The 25088-nt window shown below is 41.0% G+C and overlaps 2 long non-coding RNA genes across 2 annotated transcripts; one reads left to right on the forward strand and one right to left on the reverse strand.

The window, feature by feature from the left end:
- The first annotated feature begins 224 nt into the window (after positions 1-224).
- Positions 225-19183, forward strand: LOC148659989 (uncharacterized). Its single transcript, XR_015939344.1, has 6 exons — positions 225-581; positions 3252-3563; positions 4351-4638; positions 5293-5406; positions 7461-10317; positions 19075-19183. It is a non-coding gene; the product is annotated as an uncharacterized LOC148659989 (long non-coding RNA).
- Positions 19184-19945: 762 nt separating this feature from the next.
- Positions 19946-22535, reverse strand: LOC148659990 (uncharacterized). The gene is made up of 2 exons (XR_015939345.1): positions 22387-22535; positions 19946-20909 (listed from the first exon to the last, which is right to left on the reverse strand). It is a non-coding gene; the product is annotated as an uncharacterized LOC148659990 (long non-coding RNA).
- Between the last annotated feature and the right edge of the window lie 2553 nt (positions 22536-25088).

The following is a 25088-nucleotide window of genomic DNA, read 5'->3' on the forward strand; positions in this document are numbered from 1 at the left end:
ACACCCTACCATATAAAAAGAAATACTCCTGACCTCCAACTTTTTTGGCCCTTTCAGACAACTGTTGGATATGACAAGATACAGCTCCTCAACCCAAGCTATTTACAGAGTGTTTCACTTCCTCGAAGATAAATAACTTATTTACTTGTGTGTTGCTCAACACACAGGAAGGACTCATAGAACTTCTACAGTGCAACGTTGCTGTCACTGTGACTGGGGTAAGACTCCAAAAGAGGATGTTGACTAGGAAACCGCTGTACAAGTAAAAGACAGGGACTACACCTCATAAGAAAAACTGCAAAAGGTTTGAGTCCAGTAAAGACAAATATATTGTCCATAAAGGCAATACATTTGATTCCAGCCGTATCTGGAGGTCAGTTAATTAAGAATCTTTTTCATAAACTGAAGGACTTTCTTTCAAGGCCTTTTCCTTTTATTGAGAAAAGGATGAGGATGGACTAACATTTTTCCCGATTCTTAAAGACCAAAGATGACCCCTGGGCAGCAACGGCTTAAAAAGAGAAACAAGAAGATGAACGTTTTCCTCTTTTTAACTGTTTGGGGTGCGATTATTTTGACAGGTAAGTCTGACGAATGTTTTCCTGTCCGTCTTTTGTTAATGACTGTCAACGTTTGCTCTTTCTTTCTAAAAAAAAACAACAACTTTGTTTCTTTGTTGGCCTAAAAACCGAATTATTGTACAAAATAAATAATAAAAAACTTCAGAAGGATGGTGAAGTAGGTCTAGACAGTTACAAAAATGAATCATTCTACTTATATTAATATTACTTGTTTATATAAATAAGATTGTAAATACATCAGCAAAGTGATATGTACTGTATATCATACTAGAGGTTATTGTTCTGTCTCTTCAGACTGATTTGGGTTGTTTTTATTCCACTGCATACTTGAAAATTACATTTCCAAATTAAGATAACTTCTTGCTTCAGGCCATCGCAAGAGAAGGGATAAAAGACTCATGGGGTACATATGCTTTCCTGCTTGTCACTTAACATTAGAACAAGTGAGAGTTGAGAATTTCTAATGAAACAAGTTAAGAACCTCAACCATCTCTGTCATTTCCTCAGCCACGCACGTTAACGCTAAAGCACTTAGCATTAAATGTTAAGTTCATTGTCTAGTTTTCTTATTATTGGAACTTGACCAAACTACTAAATTGAAACCTGGACCATATTTTTAGCACTGTGAATTACTTATGCCTGCAGACACTTCCTTCTGTTAGTTCCAGTAGGGAGCTGTGTCAGCATGTGTCGGCTGCAAAGGTTCAAGTAAAGGTTCATTCCAAAAGAAAAGAAAAGAAACAACGTTTTAGCTGTGGAGCCTTCTTCGGGTGTCAAAACCAAAGAAGGCCCCACAGCCAACTCCAGAAACACCCAAAGAGGAGCCAAAACATTGTGCTTCCTTTCTTCTTTTTTCAGCATGGAACAAATTTTTACTTGGTCCTTTGCAGCCTACACATGCTGAAGAAGCTACCCACTTGAACTACTTCAGCTTATTTCTGCTGAGACCCACTATGCCTTCCGCTAAAACTTTTTCTAGATCTTTTCGTCAGTTCTTCTTTTCTCCTCCTCCTCCTCCCTGGGCTACTTGCCCCCTTCTCCCACTTCCTCCTATCTGTGAGTTAAAACACGAAATGAGATATGTGTCGATAAATATTTGGCTTTTTATACATCCCACCTTTAACAAATGAATTTGTCCTTTCGTAGGCAGATATCCAATTGAAACATGTTGGTATGTTCTCCAAGGAAAATAATTAAAGTTCCTGTAGTGAAAATATGTTCTGTCACCAGAACGAGCTCAAGAGTTAAAGGGTAGGAGTTAAAACTTGTGCGCAGCCAAAGTTTGCTCAGAGTGTATGATAGTATTATGAGAACAATCCACAATTTATTTTATAGATGTATTTTAAAAGCAGTCTTCTCAGAGCACACATACTATTACATAATTTCTGTGGGAAATGTTACAGATCTCATTTGACACTTGGGCCAGATATAATGACGTAACTCCTTAAGTAACACAATACTTCTCTGTTTTCCCACGACAGGAGGCTGGCTCTTTGATGTAGCAGAAATCAGCACTTTTTGGAGGAGGCTTAATTAGTACAGTATTTTCTCCATCACTGGTGAAATACTCTATGCCAAAGGGCTGGCCACCTATCACAGGACAACATACTACTGTAATGCAAAGACAGTGGTGGTGGATTAGAAATTGTCTTTTCTTGACTTGAACCAAAGAATAATAATTCTTAAGTGAGCACCACTCTTTTGCTCTGTCTAATGAATGACACCTCTCAAGGTGATGCACAACTGTACATCGGCATGGTTCCTTATTGCAATTTTGTGTGTTTTTGTTCTCTTCATAACTGTACAGTGCTTCCGTATGTCAACGTTTCTCTTTGGCGGACTTATACATTTGTGGCTTCTATCTAAATTCCACACTGCTCTGTCAAAAATGTCTCATGTATCCAAGTTTGATTCTCAAAATAAATAAAACAAATCTCCCTATTACAAGACATTAAAGATCATGCAGGAAGGAAATCAGCACAGGCAGAAAAGGGAAAACGAGAAAAAAACAGCCTCTTAAATTAGAGATTATAACACTGCACATAGAGGAAGTGAAGTGAGGAAGTACACTATGTGAGTCATGATGCCCTGTTCCCTGAGGGAGAGGGTAGATTAATTGTGTAATTGAAGCAGTCTCATACGCAGTTATTGCAACGTATAGGACACTAGGTTAAGAATATGAATCCCCCTCCAAACAAAATCTAGCCATGCATTCAAGTGCTGTGGTCTTGCAATCCCTTTAATTACAGGAATTCAGGAAGAAGCAGAAGTAACAGAGTTTATTTGTTTATACTTTTTTCCCAGTTGAACTATTATCTAGGCTACGTTATCTTCACCTGTTCAATAGTCAAGTGAGACCATTTTGAGCTCGGGTGACAAAGTTTATTAGTCACTGTGAATCCAGCAGACCAAAACTACAAGAAGACCTAGAAGCCTAGAATCTCCAGCATGTGCTGCAGTCTCTTTTTCTATACAGCAATTGACAATCGGGCTGTTGTCTTTTATTTGGTTTTTGAATGACTTTATAGGCTGTTAGATATTTTAGTTCTTTTTGTTTGTTAAGTTAATATATATCCCACCCTTCCTCAATCAACACACTCGCACACTCACACAGACCACTCAGGAAGGATTGAAATCTATGAAGAGCAATCATTGTGCTGTCCAACACAGGGACTGAAGAAGTCTCCAGAGATGTGTCCGCAGTAGAAGGGGAATCGGTCCATCTGGATGTGCCCGGATACAAGACGCTGCAGTACAAGAATATTGAGTGGATTTGCGAATCGCAGAACATCATAATACTGGAATACAATAATTCGGAAGTGATATATTATCTTGATAATGAGATCGTTGAATTTGGCAGACATAATTTGTCCTTGGTCTTAAAAAACGGGGGAGTAAAAGACTGCAGATTATACACAGCAGAGATTAGTGACGCCAAAGGCAAACGGATGAAAGTCGTGACCTACAGACTGCACATCCAGAGTAAGTTTTGAATTATTCTGTTACCCGACATGATCTTTAATAGAGAGCTCAAGTCACAGATTAAATTCTGTTCTTATTGTATTGAATTAATTTTTACTTATTGTACTTATTTTAATTTTACTTATTGTACTAAATTGTTTACTTATTGTAATTACTTAATTTTGCCATTAAGCAACCAATATTATATAATAACAATATATTAGAATAAGGATGTGAATATAGAATAAGACTAAAAATGTTTGTCCCAGACATTTGACTTCTATAACAAATTGGTCTGAGACACAAAATACACCTTCACCACAACATTCATCATCCTTGCAGTAACTAGCCACCATGATAACTTGTAGCATGGCAACTGGTTCACATGGCAGTTCATCCAGTTCATTTGTCCTCCATGATCATTTGTCCCAGTATTCTGTATAAAGTAAGGTATTTTAATGCCAGAATACTGTCTTGATTTTTCAATAGGACAATATTCCTCAATTTTTGCAGGAATGAGCTGTTGTTGCTGTTGTAAAGTACAGTACTTTGCTTCGGGAAGTCAAAAGTCTTGCAAGCAAAGGACTGTAGCAGATGAATTATAATACATCTGATGTGTAGTTACATTTCAGAGGAAAAGAGATTAGAGACAATTCAGACATCTCAAGCTTTAGATGAAAAGGGTTTTTTTTATAGCAAACTAGGGCTCAATTTAGACCTAAATGTTAATTTGGGCTATTAATGAGTCAGTTAATAACTGGGTTAGTAAGCACTGGATTACAATAATGTGGATTGCTGATGATTCCAGCTTTCGTCTCCAAGCCTGCCATAGAGACAATTTTATCTCCCAGCACTGGAGAGACATCCTGCTACGTGACCTTGAAGTGTTCTGTGACAAAGGGGTCAGGCGTCTCCATACATTGGACCTGGAACAAATGGGACTCTGGAGAGACTGTCACTCTCAATGACAGCCAGATCCACCTCCCATTGAAGACAAAGGACACGCAGGGTGGCACCTTCACCTGTCACGCTCAAAACGCAATTAGTAAAGAGACGGCAACAGTTCCAAACCTTAAGTGTCAATACAGAAATTCAAGTAAGTGGACGACTTATCAACAGGACACCGACTCACCTTCTCTATATGACCTTCAGTGCCTTCTAACCTTCATTCTGACATTGGTTATATTCTAATGAAAGAGATACAGGAATGAAATGTGTAGACAGCATTTGGTGTAACAGCCCTAGCTGAGAATGAGGCTGCCCACTATTGTGAGGAATGAGCTTGGGAGCTGCTACAAGGTTGTAGATGGGGAGGTGGGAAGGGTATGAGAGAGAAATGTACATTGAAATCCCAGATGCCAGATTGATATAAGTGGGTGAGTGGAGGTAGGTGACATCAGGATCCAGAGTTCTTCCTGAACTTCTGTTATAAACTCCATTACTCATTTCTAGTCCATGGATAGGCAACTCAAGTCCTTGATGGACTGATTCCTGCATCATTTCCATTAATCACCTTATTTTGATTTAAAAGACAAGTATGGCTAGTGGAATGCTTATACTTTATTCAATTAAGTAATTAAGTTAAGTGGTGGGATACGAATAATGGAAATATGGAATTGTTGGGACCTAGAGCTGCCCAGCTCTTTTGTTTTTGTTTCTGTAGTTCTGAACCTGTTGGAGATTGTAAGTGCCCTTATGTTCTGTAACTTGAAACCTTAATTAACATTATGTTGTCATTTTCTTTTGGAAGGTCCATCTCAGGGGTTTCCAGTGCACCTACTGAAGATAATCCTGTTTTCTGTGGGTCTGGTCATCATGATGTCTGTTGTCATTGGAGTTCATATCCTGGTGATGATTAGAAATAGTTAAGTCATGTTCAAGTTAAGTTTATGTTCATGTTCATGGAGTGCAGTTATTTAAGAAAATCTCATTCTTAGAGGGCATTTTGAAATACAATGACCATTGGTCTTCATCAGGGAGCCATTTTGTCACAATTCTGTCACTCGGACATCTCAATGATAGCCAGTGGCCAGAAACACTAAAGGTCTTGATCTGCTGTCCTACACTTTTCAAGATTTGGGTTTTAGATGCCTCCAAAATACAACAGAAATCTCAGAAGGGTCAGCATTTTGAGTCCGATTTCTTATTTGAACCTGTTAAAGATCCAGTGCTTCTGAGGACTTGAAAATTAATATTGAAACCTGAACCATTCAATAGATGAAGACTCTTAATTGTTTAGTCATCTCACATTTGTATCTCATAACAAAGAAGATCAAAGGAGATACACATCCTCCTGTCAATTTGACCATGTTTCGGATTAAATCTAATAATATGGGGAAAAAAACTAAAATAATCAAATGTTATAATTCCTAGAATTCCAATCCCTTTGCCAGACCAAGACAAAAAAGAGTAACCTGTATCACTATCGAAAATTATGGACATAAGAGTGAGTGCATTGCCACAGCAGCTATAAGGACTGAAAAACAACTGAGCCTGCTGAGATAGTGTGAAGGGGCCACATTACTGGAGCTGACTCTTGTATTGTCTGTTCTAGCATAAGAAAACCAGCCTGACAAATGTCTAATGAGCTTGTTGTGATGTATACTTCCACATCAGAGCTTAACACATAAGCGTTCAACATCTAAGAACAGTAACAATTGCACTTGGCTCCATCTTTAGAGCTCCTAGCCTTCTCCCAAGTTTAAAACTACTTCATGCCAAGTAGCTGGTTCAGTGATTCAGGTATCCCTAACCAAAATGCTTTGGCACACTGTTACGTCCCAGTGTGTGGTCTATGTGTGTTTGTTGTTATGTTCCACACTGCTGACCTTGATTGTTCTCTCTCCCCCATTGGCCCACCATTACACCACTGTTTCAGTGTGACATCATCATTAATCAGCCTCTCAGCCAATCAGAGTACATCTTATTCAGAATATAACATTTTCAGGAAGAAGAGGCCTTTTGTTTGACTTTGGTCCCACTTGGTTTTGCTTTGCTTTATTTTGTTTTGGTTATCGCTTCGCATTGTTTCGCTTTTGCTTCAGCTTTGTTGGTTTGTTTTGCTTTGTGTGTGTGTATTTTCAGATACCTTCAGCTTTGTTTTGTTGGTTTCTGTTTGTTTCTTTGTACTTTTGTTTGTTTGTGTTTATCCTTGTTTTGCCATAACCTTGCCCTAGTGTGTTACATGTTCAACTTTTGTGTTCTTTTGTACCCTGTTCCTGTTGATTACTTATTTGTATTCCTAGTTTTGTGTGAACTTTTGTGTATAAGGTTAGTTTAGGTTGTTGGGTACACTTTACACACTTAGTTGATTTTGTATTAGTAACAGTAGTTTAGTACGGGTGAGTGCCGTTTGTCTTGTATGGCTTTGAGTAGTCAGTGAAGGTTAGCTAGGGTTTTGAAGACGCCGAAGACCGTGTGTTTCGGGTTTTCTTTTGTTATCAGGTTAGCTTTACCTCACTTTCTTAGCCAGCTCCATTTTGTTTATTTTCTTTTCTTTGGCACCACTCTAGTTCCTTACCCCTGTGTGTTATCGTGTCTTACCAGTCACTTATTCAACTTAAAATCATCACTTTTGCACCCACCTTTGTTATCACGCTTCCTAGTCCTTCACCAGAACCATAACTCACTTGGAAGAAACTAGAATATGAAGGAGAGAGGCTTATAAAGGGTAGATACCTCTTAAAGCTCCTGGTTCTAAAACTATATTTATATATATATATTGTGGTTCAGGTGGGTAGCTGCGTCAGCATGCGTAGGCTGCAAAGGAACAAGTAATAGGTTTATTCCATGCTGAAAAAAAGAAGAAAGAGAACACAACGTTTCGGCCGTGGAGCCTTCTTCAGGTGTCAATATATATATATTGTGGCCCACATTCTGTCACTTAGCCTTTAACCTGCTTTTTCTCATTTCATTTAGAGAAGGCATCAGTTGACTCTGAACCTCAGACGGCCGACTGCAGATCTCCCCGGGATAATGACTACCAGTGAATGGAAATGAATGGGAGCTGGGCTGGAGATACACCATATTTTGGTGGAAACTAGTGGTTAATTGTAGGTGGTGGGAATCTATGGAGTTCTCATGCACTTTCCAACATTTTAGAAATCTGTTTCAACCTGCTGCATTATATTGAGGCAAAACAAAGACTACGATTCTCAGAAATATCACAACATTATTTTATACTACAACTGTAGAAATAATACAGTACACTGAAACATGTGTTGTTTCATATGTGTTGATAAAATGCATTGCAAAGAACATACCTTGCATGGAGGCAAGTGCTTACTGACTTACAGTAAGTGCTATGATATTAAGTTTGTGCTTGTACATCATTAACTCAAGTCATTGTGTTCGATGACTGGAAACCGGTAGACTCCAGATTTACTCTGCAGTAGTAAAGAAGTCATGTTGCTTTTCCTGTGAAGACGTTGACTTAAATGGTTCTGACTCAGAAATAAAGAATGGAGAATGTGCTTGACAAAGCTCCAGTTATCGGTTGTGTTGTAAGTTAAGCCTTGACCATTTCCAGTGGGCCTGCAGATATTTATCACTGATACACCCCCTGAGTCACTCGAAAATAAAGGCTCCTCACAGGGTCATTTAGGACTCCAATCAGTGGGATTAGGAATCACATTATTCCAGGTAAAATCATGATATAACCAATTCAGCATTAATATGCTCACAATTTTGGAAATTGGCCAGGTGATATTAACAATTGAGCCATAACATAATTTCAGTTTTAGCTTTTTTTAAGCTGTACTCCTTTTACAGCTCACTCATACTGGGTGGTGTTTCAGGTTTGAGGACACCACATTAAATTCCCCTCCAACAGCTGCTAACAATTCCCATCATGTCACTTTCAAATTATACATACTGTAACTACAGGTGCAGACAACTGTTTCCTGTCACAGGTAATAAAACACTCCTCTGTGGAGGAAGCTGAAGATCTACCAGTTGACGTATTTCACCATTGGTAACTGTTTCACAAAACGCTCCAAACTCTAACAAAAAGCTTATGTATTGTATTAAGGAGAAAGACATCTTCTTATAATTTCTATTCTAATTTCTATAGACTACTTTCTAGGAAAATATTTATATTTCTAAATTTTAATTTCTATTTCAATTCTGACTTGGAAACATTCAGTCTCTAAGTCTCATAATCTCACAGATGGTAGCTTCACACCATTGGCTTCTCAGCCAAGCACTTACACCAAATGTCTGAATCTGCAGTTCCTTCTTGTGCTGAGCAGGACTTTTCACTCTCAAAAGCCATAGGGTTTTCTGAGTTTAATTCCTGTGGACCTCTAAACGAGCCATGAACCTAATGCTGTTTTGTGCATGAATAAATTGTATTCTACTTAGTGTGTATGCTGCTATCAGGGAATTGTCCATGTAAACTTTACAGAACGGTGTCAGATGTTCTGCCAGAGAGAGGTTGTTTGGACACTTTCTACAATTCCAAGGTATTAGAAACTTCAGAGAGCCTTGTATGACTTTGGGCAGGATTTAAAATATGTTCTCTCACATCATAACTTTTATCTATCCATCCATTTTCTAACCCACTTCAGAGTAGGAACTGTGGTGGAACTGGACCCTAGTCTGGCAAGCAAAGGGCATAGGGTGGGATACACCCAAGAAGTGGTCTCAGTGCACTGTGGTGTCACAACCACCCAAAACCAGAATCCAACCTCTCGCGAACGACCCTGCATTGTTCCCAATCAGACTCCAGCTCTTTCCAATTCCAACAAACGCCACTGCATCAATTAATCAACCAGCCAGATCTTACTTCCCTCTCTGCACCCTCCACTTCCTGGGTTACTTAAGCCCTCACCACCAGGACCTCAACGCTCAGTATTGGTTTTCACCTAGCGGAGCTCCTGTTCTCACTCACAAGACAATTCACCTGACTCCTGAACCTTTCGCTTCCTGCCCTTCGAACCTGTCTTGGACCACGGCCTTTTGATCTACGATTCGGATAAGTACGCTCTAGAATCTCCTTCTTCTCCTCTACAGCTTTTTCCTTCTGTCAGCCAACGCACAGGGTCCTAAACTTCATCTGGCTTGTAGCATAACATGCAGGGCACACAGACACAAACACTCACACACTAACACCAGAGCCAGTTGACCTACCAGTATGTTTTTGGACTGAGACAGGAAAAAAAATGGAACACCAGGAGGAAAACCACACATACAAGGGGAGAATATTCAAACTCCACACTGATGTAACCCATTGCCCCAGCACTGTGAGGTAGCAATCCTAAACACTTTGCCACCATGCTGCCCTCTCCCCAGACTTTTATTCCTGGGATTTTTCCCCTGGAATTAATCATAATAAAGATAAAGGAAGAAGACAACAGACAGGCTGATGTCCCCTAGGTGCCTACAGTATAATGTCAAAAAAAGGTCATATTTGCCCTGTTTGTTACAGATGACTGTTGTAGTTAGCTTTCACTCTGTGGCAAATATTCCCGTTTTAGTCCACAATAAAGGCCACATCCTTACTGATCTATTCTCATTTACAAAATGCCAACAAAGAGAAGCTTCACTTTGCCACTAGTGATGAATCAGACAAGTTCTATAAAACGTAACAAGATAATTTGTCATATGGTATCTTTTGGCTTGCTTTTCCCCTTTCAAGAAGAGGATGTGATTTGTGCCATATAAATTCTGAGTATTAATGCGGATCCTTGGTACAGTATCACAAGTACTGACAGAGGGCCAACAGCAATGGACAAACTGATAGCATTAGCAGCCTTGGGCTTTTTGATCCTAGCAGGTAGGATTGAATACTTTTACTGGCGACTTTTTCTCTCTCTTTGTGCCCTTCCACTTTTCAAAAAGCCTTACTGTACAACATCCATTCTGTTTCCTGCCAATTCTATAATACTATACAACAGTATAATTTGTCGTCTCCTGGGTAAACAAACCTCCATAACTATTGTACCTGTCTTTTATATTTTAAGTGTAAAATCAATGTCTATTTGGATTTGGAATATCTGTCAGCCGGTTGTGCCTAATTGCGGTATGTTTCCTTCATGAGATTCAACTACATAATGTTGTCTTTTCTCCGTTTTAAAAGTGGAGTGTAAGATTGTAAATGAGTGACTTGTCAAAGATGCTAGAAGATTTAAGCTGGCTTTTTTAGACTTAATCAATTCTGAACAATTAATTCAGTTTTCTTTCCCTCTTATTTTATTGTATGCAAAATTGTAAGAAGAAATGTACTGGTGAGGCTAGGAACTATGTACTGTACAGTTTTATTAAAGGTCTGTTGTTTCATGCTATAACTGTGCAAAGTTTGCTCAGAACAAATAACCAGTACAGATAGATATGCATGACAGTGTACTTTATGCACATTGTCACTGAACGCATTTATACTTACTGCAAGGAGTCCAAGACGATACTCAGTACATCTGACAAGATTCAGGACAAGGCTCTATAACATTGTGCATTCACCTACAACCCTGTGGGTTTTAAAGAAGTGGTCTCTAATTTTTGTGCTCCAACCTGTGTCAATCAAACATTTACCCTGATTAGTTACTAACTTAGACATACAGTATTAAGTATTTTATCGTTGATCAGACAAGACATTCACTAAATGGACAGTTACCTATAAATTACCTCAGATCCTGGTTAGAAGTATTAAAATTATGGAGCTACTTAAAACAATAGGACAACAAAGTAACTGAGAACATGGGCAAAATAAAAATCAGAAGAATTTTGCAGAATAGAAAACAAAATGACCCCCTGGCTCTTCAGGATCGAGAGTAAGGATCTCTGCATTAGAGTTTTATAGAAGGGTGTAGTCATAAGATATTTCCTGTTTCATTTAGTACTAATCTACCAGTGCAGTTTCATCAGAAAAAATGCCTTTTTTGCACTTTTATGGAACAGCTTGAGAGGAAGGAACGCAGCCTTGACAACATTTCGGAGAACATAAAACAAAGATCAGCTTTGTTGGAAAAAAAAGTCAGAAGAAGGAAGTTAATGTTTTATAATCCATCCCTTTTCTAACCACTTCTTCCAATTCTGGGGCACAGTGGGGGCCTATCCCAGCAAGCCACAGGCACAAGGCAAGGGATCAGGACAGAGACACAAACACAAACACACTCACTCACACCTCGTCCATTTTTCCCAGGAACCAATGAACCTGCCAGTATTTTTTCAGACCCAAAGAAAACCTGCACAAAGATGAGAGAACATACAAACTCCACACAGATCTCCCCAGGGTCTCAGGGCTGTGAGACAGCAATGTTAACCCCTGCACCACCATAACATCCCAGAGTTCTCATCCTGTGGCAAAACTGGAGAGGATCTATTAACACAGTCCCTCTGGAAACCTGATTCCAGTAACCTGTTTGATATGAACCATGCGGACTGCTAAACAGTTAGAGAGTTTTAATAAAATATCCTCATGGTGGCTATTGAAATAAGTAATAGTAATACTTCCCAATTACTTGCCAATCAATCAAACTTTATTTTTCTATTTTGCTTTTTAAGGAAAGGTATCATTCACAAAGCACAATTTAAATACATTTTTTTTTTTACTTTTGAAATGTAAAATTGTAATAGTTAAAAAGTTAAAAGTTACATAAATAATAATGACCACGTTTTGACAATCTATCTTTTGTCAATCATATCTTATAAGCTACTGTTTATATACAGTGATGAAAAAAGAAACGCAACATTTTCTGGAATAAGAATACTATAGTTATAGCTTATGTACAGTACTTTCACAAAAGGTTGTCAATTTGTTTTAAGCCCTCTGAACAGCAGTTCAGCTTGTGCATTGAGGCATTGCAACTTGCCAATCACACGAAAGCTCATTAGGCCTTAATGCAAAGCTTAAGTCACTGCAAGAAAAAGGCCACACTTAGCAAGTTTTCTGTGATTTCCATAATTCCTCCAATGTCACCAGAATCGAGGGAGAGGGCCATTGGCATGCTGCAGGCAGGCATGTCATGTGCCAGCATTGCCAGACACTATGGAGTAAACCGCTCCACTGTGTCCCGACTGCAGAGAAGGTTTCAACAGACCAGCAGGACAGATGACTGTCCAAAATCCGGTCGCCCTCGAGTGACCACACCAGAGCAGGACTGGTCCATCTGAGAGATCGTTTCAGATCTGCCACCTGTACTGCTGCTGAAACTGCCGGCAAACACAGTGCCTGCATCAGTGACAGGACAGTGAGGCTCCATGCTGCTGGCCTTAGAGCAAGGAGACCTGTCAGAGGCCCTCTGCTCACACCTCCTAGACGTCACACCCAACTGGCTTGGGCCAGACAGAGGCTGCGATGGACTCGTCAGCAGTGGCATCAGGTCCTCTTCACGGATGGGTCACTCTTCAGCCTGTTCCACACAGACGGGAGGGCCAGAGTGTGGAAGAGGAGGTGTTTTTTCCATCAGTATATAAATAAAACATTAATAAACAATGAGTAGCAACTATAGTATATCACCACGTCCTAGTACATTCCAAATGCAAAGATAAATCCATTTGTGCTTCAAACTTGAATTTGTGTCCTCTAGAAAAGTAGACAGACTGTCTGCCCTGGGACCAGACTAGGTTATTTTAAGGGAGTTTCAGTTCTTCTAACCCATAGAGACATGACCCTTGATAACTACGGATCAGATAAAATATATAAGGTTGGCACATCCGCCCGTTCATTTTCTAACCGCCAGTTCAGGTAGGAGAAGGTTAGGACATGTTACAAAGCAATAAAGAGGTATGCTAGCGGTAACTTTCCAGGCAAAATCGATAATTAGATGAATATCTTAGAAGAGAACACAGAAATAAAGTTTTTCATTGAGTGTGACAGGATCTACATGCAATAGAGCCTTTGCATCTATTTTAGTGACAATTGCTCCCCCTGTTGGAGATCCAAAGTGTTTTCTTTCTTACATCCGAAGTGACCTCTTGGTGACACAGCTTGATTCAGTTATTGAATTAATAAATATTCCTAGCAAGGCTTTACCTGTTGTGGTGTAGAAGAAATATTGCACGTACCATTGCTCACACTTGCCTATTAGAGGTGGGCAGCTGCGTCAGCATGCGCAGGCTGCAAAGGAACAAGTAAAAGGTTTATTCCATGCTGAAAAGAGAAGAAAGAAATAAAACACAACATTTCGGTCGTGGAGCCTTCTTCGGGTGCCAGGTGTCTTCACACCTGAAGAAGGCTCCACGGCCAAAATGTTGAGTTTTCAACCTGGCAGTCTCTAGTTGATATGTCCAGGCATCTGGCATCCATTGCTTTCAAGAGGGACATCTGATCATATGGACGATGATCATACATTTTCCACCTCCGTGAGGAAAGGAGGTGGGGAACTGTATTACAGTTTTTCTCAATTGTTTACGCTAAACTTCTTAGAACTATTCACCACTATCACAAAATCATTGACACTGTCGTCAATACAAAATACCACATCTGCAAAATCAAACACACACAGGGAAAAAACACATAATGGCTGAAAAACTATATACACATCCCTCAAATGAATGCCATTCATTTACTGTATGTCGTATGTGTACTGTAACTCTCACAAAGCAACAATAAAACACCATGCCTCAAATAAGTAAACTCTCTGATCAAAAGGGGAAATGCATGTAGGAATGCAATAAAATGAACAAAAACATTTGGAAAAAAAATCAGTGTAATGAATGTCCAGACGATTAACTTTTACACAAATGACAGTAAAATACACAACATGCTTTCTGTAAATGAAGAAAAACACAGTAACCTGCCAAACACAACTAATGTATGAAAGCAAAACAAAAAACGCTGCCTTCAGAAACTGTCCTGTCTATCTTGTTGATCTGGCCACAGGTTTTCACCTTTCTTGTCCTTTGGATGAGACGTAAAACCAAGGTCCTGACTCTCTGTGGTCATTAAAAATCCCAGGCCGTTTCTCGAAAAGTATAGGGGTGTAACCCCAGTGTCCTGGCCAAATTTTTCATTGGCCCTTACCAATCATGGCCTCCTAATAATCCTCATCTTTGAATTGGCTTCATTACTCTGCTCTCCTCCCCACTAATAGCTGATGTGTGGTGAGTGTTCTGGCGCACTATGGCTGCCATCGCATTATCCAGGTGGATGCTGCACATTGGTGGTGGTGGAGGGGAGTCCCCATTACCTGTAAAGCGCTTTGAGTAGAGTGTCCAGAAAAGCGCTATAGAAGTGTAAGCAATTATTATTATTACATCACAGCTGATGTCTTCCCTGGCCAAGCAGCAGAAAAAAAAAGTCTCCTAGCATGACGAATCCATGCTTGGCAAGAATCGGCGCGAACATCATCACAGGGCTCTTCCATTGGCTGGACTAGACTGACTGGCTCATAGGGCTTATGGTCGTAAACCTTCCATCGCTATTGCAGAAGAAAAATCCTCAATGGGATGGAGGACTGGAGAATATGGTAGAAGCAAGACAACCTGGATTTGAGGGTGGTGGGTGAACCATTCCCTGACGACCACTGCACGGTGGAAGCTTACATTGTCCCGAATGGCAAAACACATGTAAGTGTTGTCTGGGACCCCGAGTTGGAACAATCCGTCATGCAGCGCATCAGGGAATGCCAGCAGATGTGTTGAGTTGTGAGGCCCAAGAGGCGCAGGTTGATAGACATCCCCTTGGTGACTGATTGAAGCAGAAAGGGTGACGTTCCCACCCCATTGGCCTGGGACCTCCACCATTGCTCTCTGTCCTGTGATGCTTCTTCCCCACCGTCACCTTGTAGACAGACTGATCCCTGCCTCATCAACATGGATGAACTCATTCGGGGCAGCACGTGCTTCAAGCTCCAAGATTCTCTGAATAAAGACATAATCATTTAGGTACAGTGATGGGGATATTGTGCATTTCTCTTACAGTACTGTATACTGTAACACTACTCCCCTACCCCTTTGTCCCAGACAAGAGCACACTACTGTACTGCTGTCTGGAGATTCATAGCTTACCTGCATGTATAAGTAGTGCATCTCTTTCACACGATTACCGTTTCTCTTGAATGGCACACAACGTATTTGCTTCATAGACATCCTGTGCGTTCTCAGCACGCGATCAATGGTGGATCTGGATATACGGTCTATGTTGTGAAACATTCCATTGTCCTCTTGTCACGAAAGCATCCTTTCCGGACCCTATGCAGATGACACAATCCGGGGTAGAGTGAGGAAAACATGGGGAAAAAGGCATACAGGAGTCGGGAATGAAAACAAGGGGCGTGTCCATAGTGCGCTGGTGTTCGGGGGAGGTGTGGCCGAGACAAACTGTCCAAAACTGAGTCAAATAGGGAATCCGAGAGAAGGCAAAAACCAGAACCGGGCGGTCCATCCAAGACAAACAGAATTATAACTGGAACCAGGTTCGGAACCGGCAGGAACAGGAACCTTGATGGGACCAGGCGCTTCCAGGTCCTGGACTCGCCTGGTACGGGAACCAATGCAGAGCCCGGAACAGAGCGAGCATCTGGCTTTTAAGGTGAACTGAAAAGGAGGCTGGAAAAGGGAGCAGGTGCGGGAGATGAGTAAAAAACCAGGAAGGGCTGGAGCATCCTTAAGAGGAGGGGTTTACGATCGTGACATAGCATTGGATTGCTTTGAGTCTTAGGGCATCACTTGCCAAAACCATGTTCGCTATTTCAGCCTCTTGTTCCGGGGTGAGCAGTCGGTTTTGCCCACCAGCCTCCGGTCTTCTCTGAATTCTGCCTACAAACTACGCTAAGGCATGCTCAAACGTGCTGTCATCTTGCTGCTATTTAATTACTTTACATTTCTGCCCACTCACCTGTTCTCAGTCCTAAAGGTTCGGATGAATCCAGCTCCTCTCCGCTCTGCTTCCCGCACACTCATTCCATGCTTGGATTACATCGTCAGTTTGAATGGCTCTTATTTCATGTGTAATTTGTTGTTTTCCTCTTCTTCTTCCCCTTCCTTTTGCTCTACGTGCTCTTTGTTTGCTCCATTGTTTTCTGTCCTGACCACTTCTGCGACTTATTTATATTGGAGAACTAAGTGAAAATATTTGACTGATTGTGTTTGTTAAGGTGAAGACTGTTGTAGTTCTTTGTGACTTTGATTGTTACCTTTGTTGCTCCATTGTTTTCTGTACTGAGCACTTCTGCAACCTTTTTATATTTTTATATTTTATATATAAATATATATAAAAATATATATTATATTATATTTTTATATTGGAGAAAATATTTGATTGTGTTTGTTCAGGTGAAGACTGTTGTAGTTCATTGTCACTTTGAGTGTTACCAGGTGATTCATGCATTAGGAGTAATTGCCCAAGTGTTCTTAGCATGACTATTGTGCTTATACATTGAGGATTGTGTGAAATGTTTGGCAACATGAGTCAACCTGAATTAAAAACTGAGTTGAAACAAGTAGAATGTGTGCTCAGCCCAGCAGATCTGATGCATTGTTCCAGGACTTTTGTATTGAGATCAGATCACCCTATGTGTGCATTTGAACACTGGGGAAAGCTGTAAGTATTTAACTAGCCAAGATAAATACATCATAATAGGAACATTGTGTATTTGAGATAGGAATAACTGGGGATTCAAGTGTCATATCTGGTGTATTTCCAACCACAGGAACTGAAGGAGACCCAACAGATGTATACACCCTGGAAGGAGATTCTGTTCACTTGGATGTGCCAGGATATGAGAAACTGAAGTTCAAAACCTTGGAGTGGATTTCAGAGTCAAGGAATATCATAATGCTGCAATATAATAATTCTGAAATAATATTCTATGAGCAAGAAAAGGTTGGATTCAGTAAGCAGAATTTTTCTTTGATCCTGCATAATCTCGCTGCTGCGGACAACGGATCATACGCAGCAGAAATCATCGATCCCAATCAACAGCTCAGAAAAGTGGCGTCATACAGTTTGCATGTTCTGGGTGGGTTTTGAATTCTTCGGTGTCACAAGGGTGTACTGTTATTATGGAGTGCAAGCTGGAGGTGAGAGACTGGAGAAACTGAAGTTTGGATTGAATAATTCTTCATCCAGTCTTAAGGCTGCTCCTTCCACGCTGTCAGTGCTCAAGCAGTTTATACCTGTCTTACTCACACAGGCTATTTGCCATCATTGTTAAACCAAACAATTGGATTTTATAACAGATGTTTATTAGACATGTTAGATCCTAATCATCTACATACTGTATATATCACCTTCTGGAGTTCCCCTTGCCCATTGCTCTTACCTTACCACATTCCCATCTAAACTCTTATAGCAGCACCCCAGCTCATTCCTCGTGGAATTGAGTGTTTTGTTCAGCCTCGTTATTTCAGGCTGCTCTCAGCTAGGCAAGTTAAACCAGACAAACTCTATTTCATTTGTCCGTCTAGAGCATTTATAAAGATCTAACCTTGATACTGAACCACATGTAGACACTGGTTTCCTGGAGCATTTCTCTGTATTATCTGTTATATTTCAAAGTTATTTCTACATTACCTCATTCAAAGGGGGATTGCTAAAACATTGCAGTTACTATTGGACTGTTTTCGAAATTTGTCTTTAATGCAAACAAGCTGGGCTATATTCTGAATAAGTGACCTCATCCTAGTTTCTTGAAAACAAGAAAATTGGGGTCACGTTTTAACGGACACACAAAAATAAAAGTACGTGTAAACTGACTATTTTAAGTGGGCTGCTCAGGCTTGATTTCAAAACTAAGAAGTTCAGAAGGAGAGAATGGAAACCCATCGTCCTGAATGTGATTTTGGGTTCATCATTCTAAATATGTATATGTAATAGGAGTCAGTATGTTCACCATGTGTTTGTGTGGGTTTCCTCAAGGCACTCCAGTCTCCCCATACAATCCAAAGACATACTGGCAGGTTAATTGGGCTCTGATGTGATTGTGTCTGTGTGTGCCCTGTGATAGACTGGCACCCCATTCAGGGTGTTCCCTTCTGTGCACCCATTGCTTGCTGGGATAGGCAAAAATAATAATTCCTTACACTTATAAAGTGCTTTTCTGGACACTCCACTCAAAGCGCTTTACTGGTAATGGGGATCCCCTCCACCACCAGCAGTGTGTAGCCCCACCTGGATGATGCTCCAGTACTCTCACCACACAGCAGCTCTCAAGGGGAGAAGAGCAGAGTGATGAAGCCAGTTCAGAGATGGGGATTATTAGGAGGCCGTGATTGGAAAAGGCCAGGGGGAAATTTGGCCAGGACGCCGGGGTAACCCTGTCTCTTTTCAAGAAATACCCTGGGTTTTTTAATGACCACAAAGAGCCAGGACCTCAGTTTAACATCTCGTCCGAAGGACGGCACCTTTTTTACAGTATAGTGTCCAAGTCACTATACTGGGGCATTAGGACCCACACAGACCACAGGGTGAGCGCCCCCTGCTGGCCCCACTCACACCTCTTCCAGCAGCAACCTGAGCTTTCCCAGGAGGTCTCCCATCCGGGTACTGACCAGGCTCCCACCTGCTGAGCTCCAGTGGGGCTGCCAGCTGTGAGTTGCAGGTGATATGGCTGCTGGCCATATATACAGTAATGCTTTAATTCCCTCATTTCAGCCCCTGCCCCCACACCAATCATCCAGACCATCATCTCTCCCATCATCAACAACACCGCCTGCTTTGTGACCCTGAAGTGCTCAGTGGCCCAGGGATCAGAGGTGTCAATCCTCTGGACCTCAGTGGATCGGGTTTCCGGTCGGACAGTCACACACAATGGGAGCCGTGTCGATTTTCTGCTGAACACCGCTGACGTCAACAGCTCCTTCACCTGTCACACCCGCAACCTGATCAGTGAAGGTTCAGCCGTGGTCTCAAACCTTACATGCCACAGAGAATGTTCAGGTAAGCGTGATTGTGCTTCTTAAAGTCTCATTTGCGATGATGTGGTGACCGAGTGGCTTTGCTATTGGTGAAAAAGCCTATACTAGGAGGTACAGTAAGCCTGTGTGTTGCAGCGTGGATGATACGGGTTCACACCTGGGCCCACAAGCAGTTTTATAAAGAGTCACACAGTGTATAAAACCGAAATGCGCTGTGGTTAGTTTGGGCGAAACTGTCTGGGGCTGTATCTCTCTTTACCACATACCACCACCCCTGTACGATTTGGCCAGACGCCTGTAATTTTAGATTCGATTACAGAGGGGTGTGTCTGCCCTTCGGCTCACCTGAAAGCCACTCTTTGTCAGGTCTAGGGCTGCTGCCGTTGCAAACCAAACTGAAATATCAAACGTCATAAACTACCAGCCAAAGCAGGAAGGGTGGATTAAATCATCATTAGCAACTGTTTTAAAACTTGTATTCAATTTTAATTGTATTAAGGATTTATTACATCTGTATGACAGCTTTAATAATACAACTAAATAAGTTCATATACTGTCAACTTAGTTGAATTTTTAAAAAGGAAAAAAAAAAAACTTAGGAAACTCAATTTAGAGGCATTTCATAAATATGATTTTATTAAAAAAACACACTGTACGCCATCCTTTTTTTGTAGAAAAGGCACTTTCCTTATAAAATCTCCAGCTCCTGACAATTAACTGCATTCATTCCAGTATGTCCCCACTGACAAAGGAAAACAGAGTGTGCTCTGATGCCTCCATTTTAATACAAAAAAAATCACTGTTTCCAAATGATGATTCGGAATCTGAACTGCAAGAGACAGAACCGGTTAAATAAGAGGGAAGATGGTTTGCAAGAGAAGAAGCAGGAAATTCAGAATGAAAATTGTTCTTAAGACAAACAAGAAAAAATACTATGTTGTAGCCACCACACAAAACCCGCAGAAAACAAAATCTGCAAACATACTGTACCGTTTATTCAATAGATAAATCACTCTGCTGCACGAGTAATTACTCATTCTTCAGAATGAGTAAAAGAAAGCTCTCTCATGGGAGGGGTTCAGTGTTGAAAAGGCGCAAGAGATGCTCAATTTTGATTTGAGTGTTAGAGGCTGGAGAGTGAAGTTCCATTAAGGGTATTGCTTTTTATTTGCATATTGTGTAAATATTTCGCCACCTGCTGTTTTCTACATAGTAATAGTTTTTTTTGGGGGGGGAGGGAGGAGCCAGAATCATTCAAACATCATTGCACTCAAGTGCACCTCTCAGCTTTACCATCATTACCAGCGAGCAGAGACTTATTTTTAAGTTGTTTTTTTTGTGACCTGCCTCCACCCACGTCTACTCATGCCCACCAATTGGGCTGTGACATCACTTGACCATTACATCATCAGAAGTAGCCTTAAAAAGCCTGTTTGATTCAGACCTTAAATTTCGACTTTTTTTTCTCTTCTGTTTAGATTCCTGTGTTACTTTTCCAGCACCTCAATTGCAGACACTCCTCTGGTCCCTGGCCCTGGTCATCCTGGTGTCTTTCATCACTGGAGTCCATGTCTGAAAGAAGATGAGTGGACATTCATTACCAGCAGTGCCGGGACCAACCCAGAGGGATTCATTTGGATTTTGTTTAGTCCACAAGAAAAGCTCACCTCTCTAACTTCACTCATGCACACACAATATGTTCTTTTTAAACACAGTAAAGGCAGTCTTGAAGTCTTAATAGACACATCACTAATTCAGCCTATACCTACACAATGCCAAGGAGCCTCTCCTTATCAGTTATTCAACTGATTGGCCCATAGATGGAGACAAAAGTAAGTCTTGCTCATTCTGGCTCATAATTACGCTACTATGTTACAACAGCTAACTACCTTCTCAGAAAACAAATGACAGAGAAGGAGCTGTTAAACTCAAAATGCCAATATACTCAATTTTTACGGATATGCATGAATAAAACAGCTGCTCCTCATTGTCAGACACATGCCCATGATCCTTCCTGTGTGTCCTGAGAATCTGGTGACATTTTAGCCGTGCATTACTTGGCATGAATTAGTTCTACATGACAACGTACTGTCACTTACAATGTTGTGAAATAATTGTAGGGTGGAAAAATGCAAAATTCCCAAACTACTACTGTATATGACTTTACTACAGGAGGTTTTGCAAGTGTTTACCTAATACACACGTCTGATAAGTAATGACAAAGCACTTCTAAATCCAGTTATTCTAAAACAAATAAATTGCTATTATTTTCCTCTCATTTAAAAGGAGTTTCCATTACTGACTGTACCTTTTCTCTGTCTACCGTACAAAAAATATTATTGCAACCTTTCCCAGCTCAAAATTTGTTTAAGGATGGCTTCTTAGCAAACCTACAGTATGTTACTGCTTGATTTGCTGGAAGCCCCAGTCTAAAAAAAGCTGTTTTTATTTAGACAAGTGAAGTTGCACTTGTTTGCGTGTCTTTAATGTCTTGGCCACTGTAGCCTGGCACAGAAAAAGAGAAATGAAAGCTGCCACCCAGATCACTTGGCACTGTCCCAAAAACAGAACAACAACATATGCAGTAGATAACCCAAATTCTATGCATAATATGTTGTTTTCTACAGATCCTGAAAACATTTCTTAAACTGGGGACTAGTGGAGACATTTTCCACAGGGTGGAAAGAATTTTCACTCCCAAGAAGCACTTGTTCAAGAAGAACTTGCCAATGGAACCAAGATGACCCAAGTGGACTCTTGTTCCAGCTCAATCTAGCTCATTTCTTCAGTGCCCTTTCATTAGAAAATCACCGCCTGTTGTGCTGTTGAGGCTGCAAGTTTTCATGCTACTCTATATTTTCGCAAGTGGTTTCAGGATAGACAGTTTATATATCTATCTGTCTGAACTATACACACGCATTTATTCAGCAGTGGTTAAGATCTACTACGATCAAAAGATGATCTGGTGTGGGTTCACATACGTGGTTTGTTTTATTTGTGAAGACGTGTCCAAATGCCAAAAGTCACAGGAGAAAAAGACATAGCTGACCTTTCTTTTCAGCAGCGCAAAGCGAGAGCCCTTTCCTGTCTTGCCACGTCAGGCCCCTTGCAAACTACAGCAACATCTTGCCGAACCCTCACTGCCAGACTGCCAAAAAGCATTTTGCATCTGCAGGGCAGAGACAGTCCTCGCCTCGTGCCCAAATACCTCGCCGAGCGTCTTCCAAGACCATAGAGTACGAAGTTTCTCTTCATGCAGGAAATTCACAACACCTCGCAGGCTGAAACACCGTACAGGACTGGGGGAAGAGAAGAGGGAAAGAGGCCTCTAACTGTTTTCCTCTGCAAAATTTCACCTTACGGGTCTTAATCTAGAAAGCGAATGCCTTTGCGTCTTCATTTATTATTTTGGCGAATGGCTTTAAAAATGGATCCCAGCACAGGCAGACTTTTCGTTTGTTAAAGATGAATATTTTCAAATGAAGCCTTACTGATATAAACCAGACACGCGCCCAATCTTGCACATGTGAGCTCATTTCATTAACAGTTTTCTCTCGATGGCTTAGACACGGTTCTCGAACCGGAGTTCACATCCCCAAAATATTTACCCCAGCCATCAAACCTCATTCTGCAAAACAACACGCTTCGGGGGCAAAAGGCTCTTAGTCGATCAAAATGCTTGGCACCTTTCAAAAGAAAAACAGGACATGAATCAACACAAAGGTGCGAAGCTGTCACTATCCACACTTTCAGAAAGGCATGCAAAATGCTTAATATCAGTTCCAATATAATTTAGTCATACTTTGATGTACAGTAGAATTGAATGCATGTCAGATTGTTTTATGTTCTGCTTTGGAAAAATTGTATTTGTAAAAATACTCATTTCAAAACTCTTTGAGTTTACACAAAGTGACCAAATGTGTAGCATGGTATGTAAATATCGGTCAACACATGTTCTTGCACCTGAAACTGTGACAATTGAAACTGCAGCTGATTGCACGCACAGTAGATTATGTACTGCACATGATGGTGTACCACACAAAATAACCAAACAAAAATGTTTATGAGAATCAATTTTTTCATGCAATATAGTTCACAACACACACTGCAAGCATTGTCATCCTTGATGGTGTACGTTTTAATAATTTAAGTACAGGAAGTCCTAAATAAAAACATAGACAGTGAACGTGAACGCAGAGGACCAATTCTGCAGTATAATTTCAATGCTGTCACACAAAACAATGCTTACTCTAATAGGTAATTAGTTGTAATACTGTAATTCAAGTGCACTGAGTCCTAAAGTAAATGATAAAATAAAAGCACAACATATCAACTGCTTTAAAATGTGTTAGACCACAGTTTTTCATGTTCATCACTGCAGAGGAACTGGTAAATACATGCTGAAAGGTAAGTGTCACACCTGAAGAAGGCTCAGCATCTGAAACCGTGTGTTTCTTTTCTTCTCTTTTCAGCCTGGAATAAACTTTTACCTGCTCCTTTGCAGCCTACACATGCTGACGCAGCTCCCTGCAGTACGTCACTGCAGTCCTGTCCCCACAATCAATATGCACGGCATTCAGCAGACACATCTGATCATGAGGCCTGTGATCATGAACCATCGACCATCCCACAGAGAACAAAATCCCTCAGTGGGCTTGAGGAAGGAGGGCAGAGGGTGGGAGGGATTCAAGGGCCATGCGTTGGTGGCAGAAACCGTTCTGTGACTGAAGCAGAGTGGCGAGAGCTCACATGGCCCCTCGCCACTACAGAATCTGGCAAGCCGGCTGTATCTCGTCACCAGACACAAGACTGCCGTACAGAGCATGCAAGCAAATGTACTGTAACACCTCTGTTCCTGATCCATTGGATAGCAACACTACTTTGCTGTTGAACATGCAACGTGTGTATTTAAGCCACGAGTGTAGCTTTTTGCAGGTGCATTGTGCAATCTGTGGGGTAAATCTGAAAGTGCGTGGGATGGGCTGCTGTCATCCGTGAACGAAGAAGTCCACCTGACTGATATGTGTGTCAGCCGCTGCAGTTCGGCTTTGTGCGTTTGCTCAGATGGGCTTCGCCTTGGCATTCTGTGTGAAAGCCATCTGAGACGATAGCGCGCTTTGCAAACTATGCTTCTCCTGCGGGGCTTGCATTGACTGCTTTGAAGTGGGACGGAGCGTTTCAGAAAATGTGTTAAAGCCATCGAGAAAAAAAACTGTCAGAGCTGGTGCCCTCAAGGTGACAGTGTGAGCTACATATTGGTCTAGGAGGAGAAACACGGGAGGAAAACTATTTTCTCTCTCTGACGTCTTGCGTCGTGTTGTGTTGACCACATTCTTCTCACTTTTCTCAGCTTTAAAAAATTAATTAAATTAACACACCATTTTTTACTAAGCTGTAAGTGTAAACTGAAGTTATATGCTATAACGGGGTGGAATAATATAGTAGATAAGTATCACCCAGTCAGTAAGCCAGTAGTAATTGCAGACAGGTTGTGGGTTTGAGTCCCTGTTGCAGACGCTGCTGTTGTGCTTTGAGTGAGGGTACTGTAACCCAGTTGCTCCAGTCCATCTGGCTGTATAAGTCAGGCTACCTTTCTTTGAGCAATCCCTCCGACGGACTACATAGAAAATCTTCAACTTTATTTCGTGAAGCTTTAGCAGAGGCATCTTAAATGGCTTTGATCCTTAAAAAGCTTGGAACATATTCAAGCCATCTCCAGACCTGAAGGTTTTACGATAGGCTATTGCAGCA

This window comes from Lepisosteus platostomus, chromosome 6, assembly GCF_059453375.1.
Source record: "Lepisosteus platostomus isolate fLepPlt1 chromosome 6, fLepPlt1.hap1, whole genome shotgun sequence".
Taxonomy (NCBI): domain Eukaryota; kingdom Metazoa; phylum Chordata; class Actinopteri; order Semionotiformes; family Lepisosteidae; genus Lepisosteus; species Lepisosteus platostomus.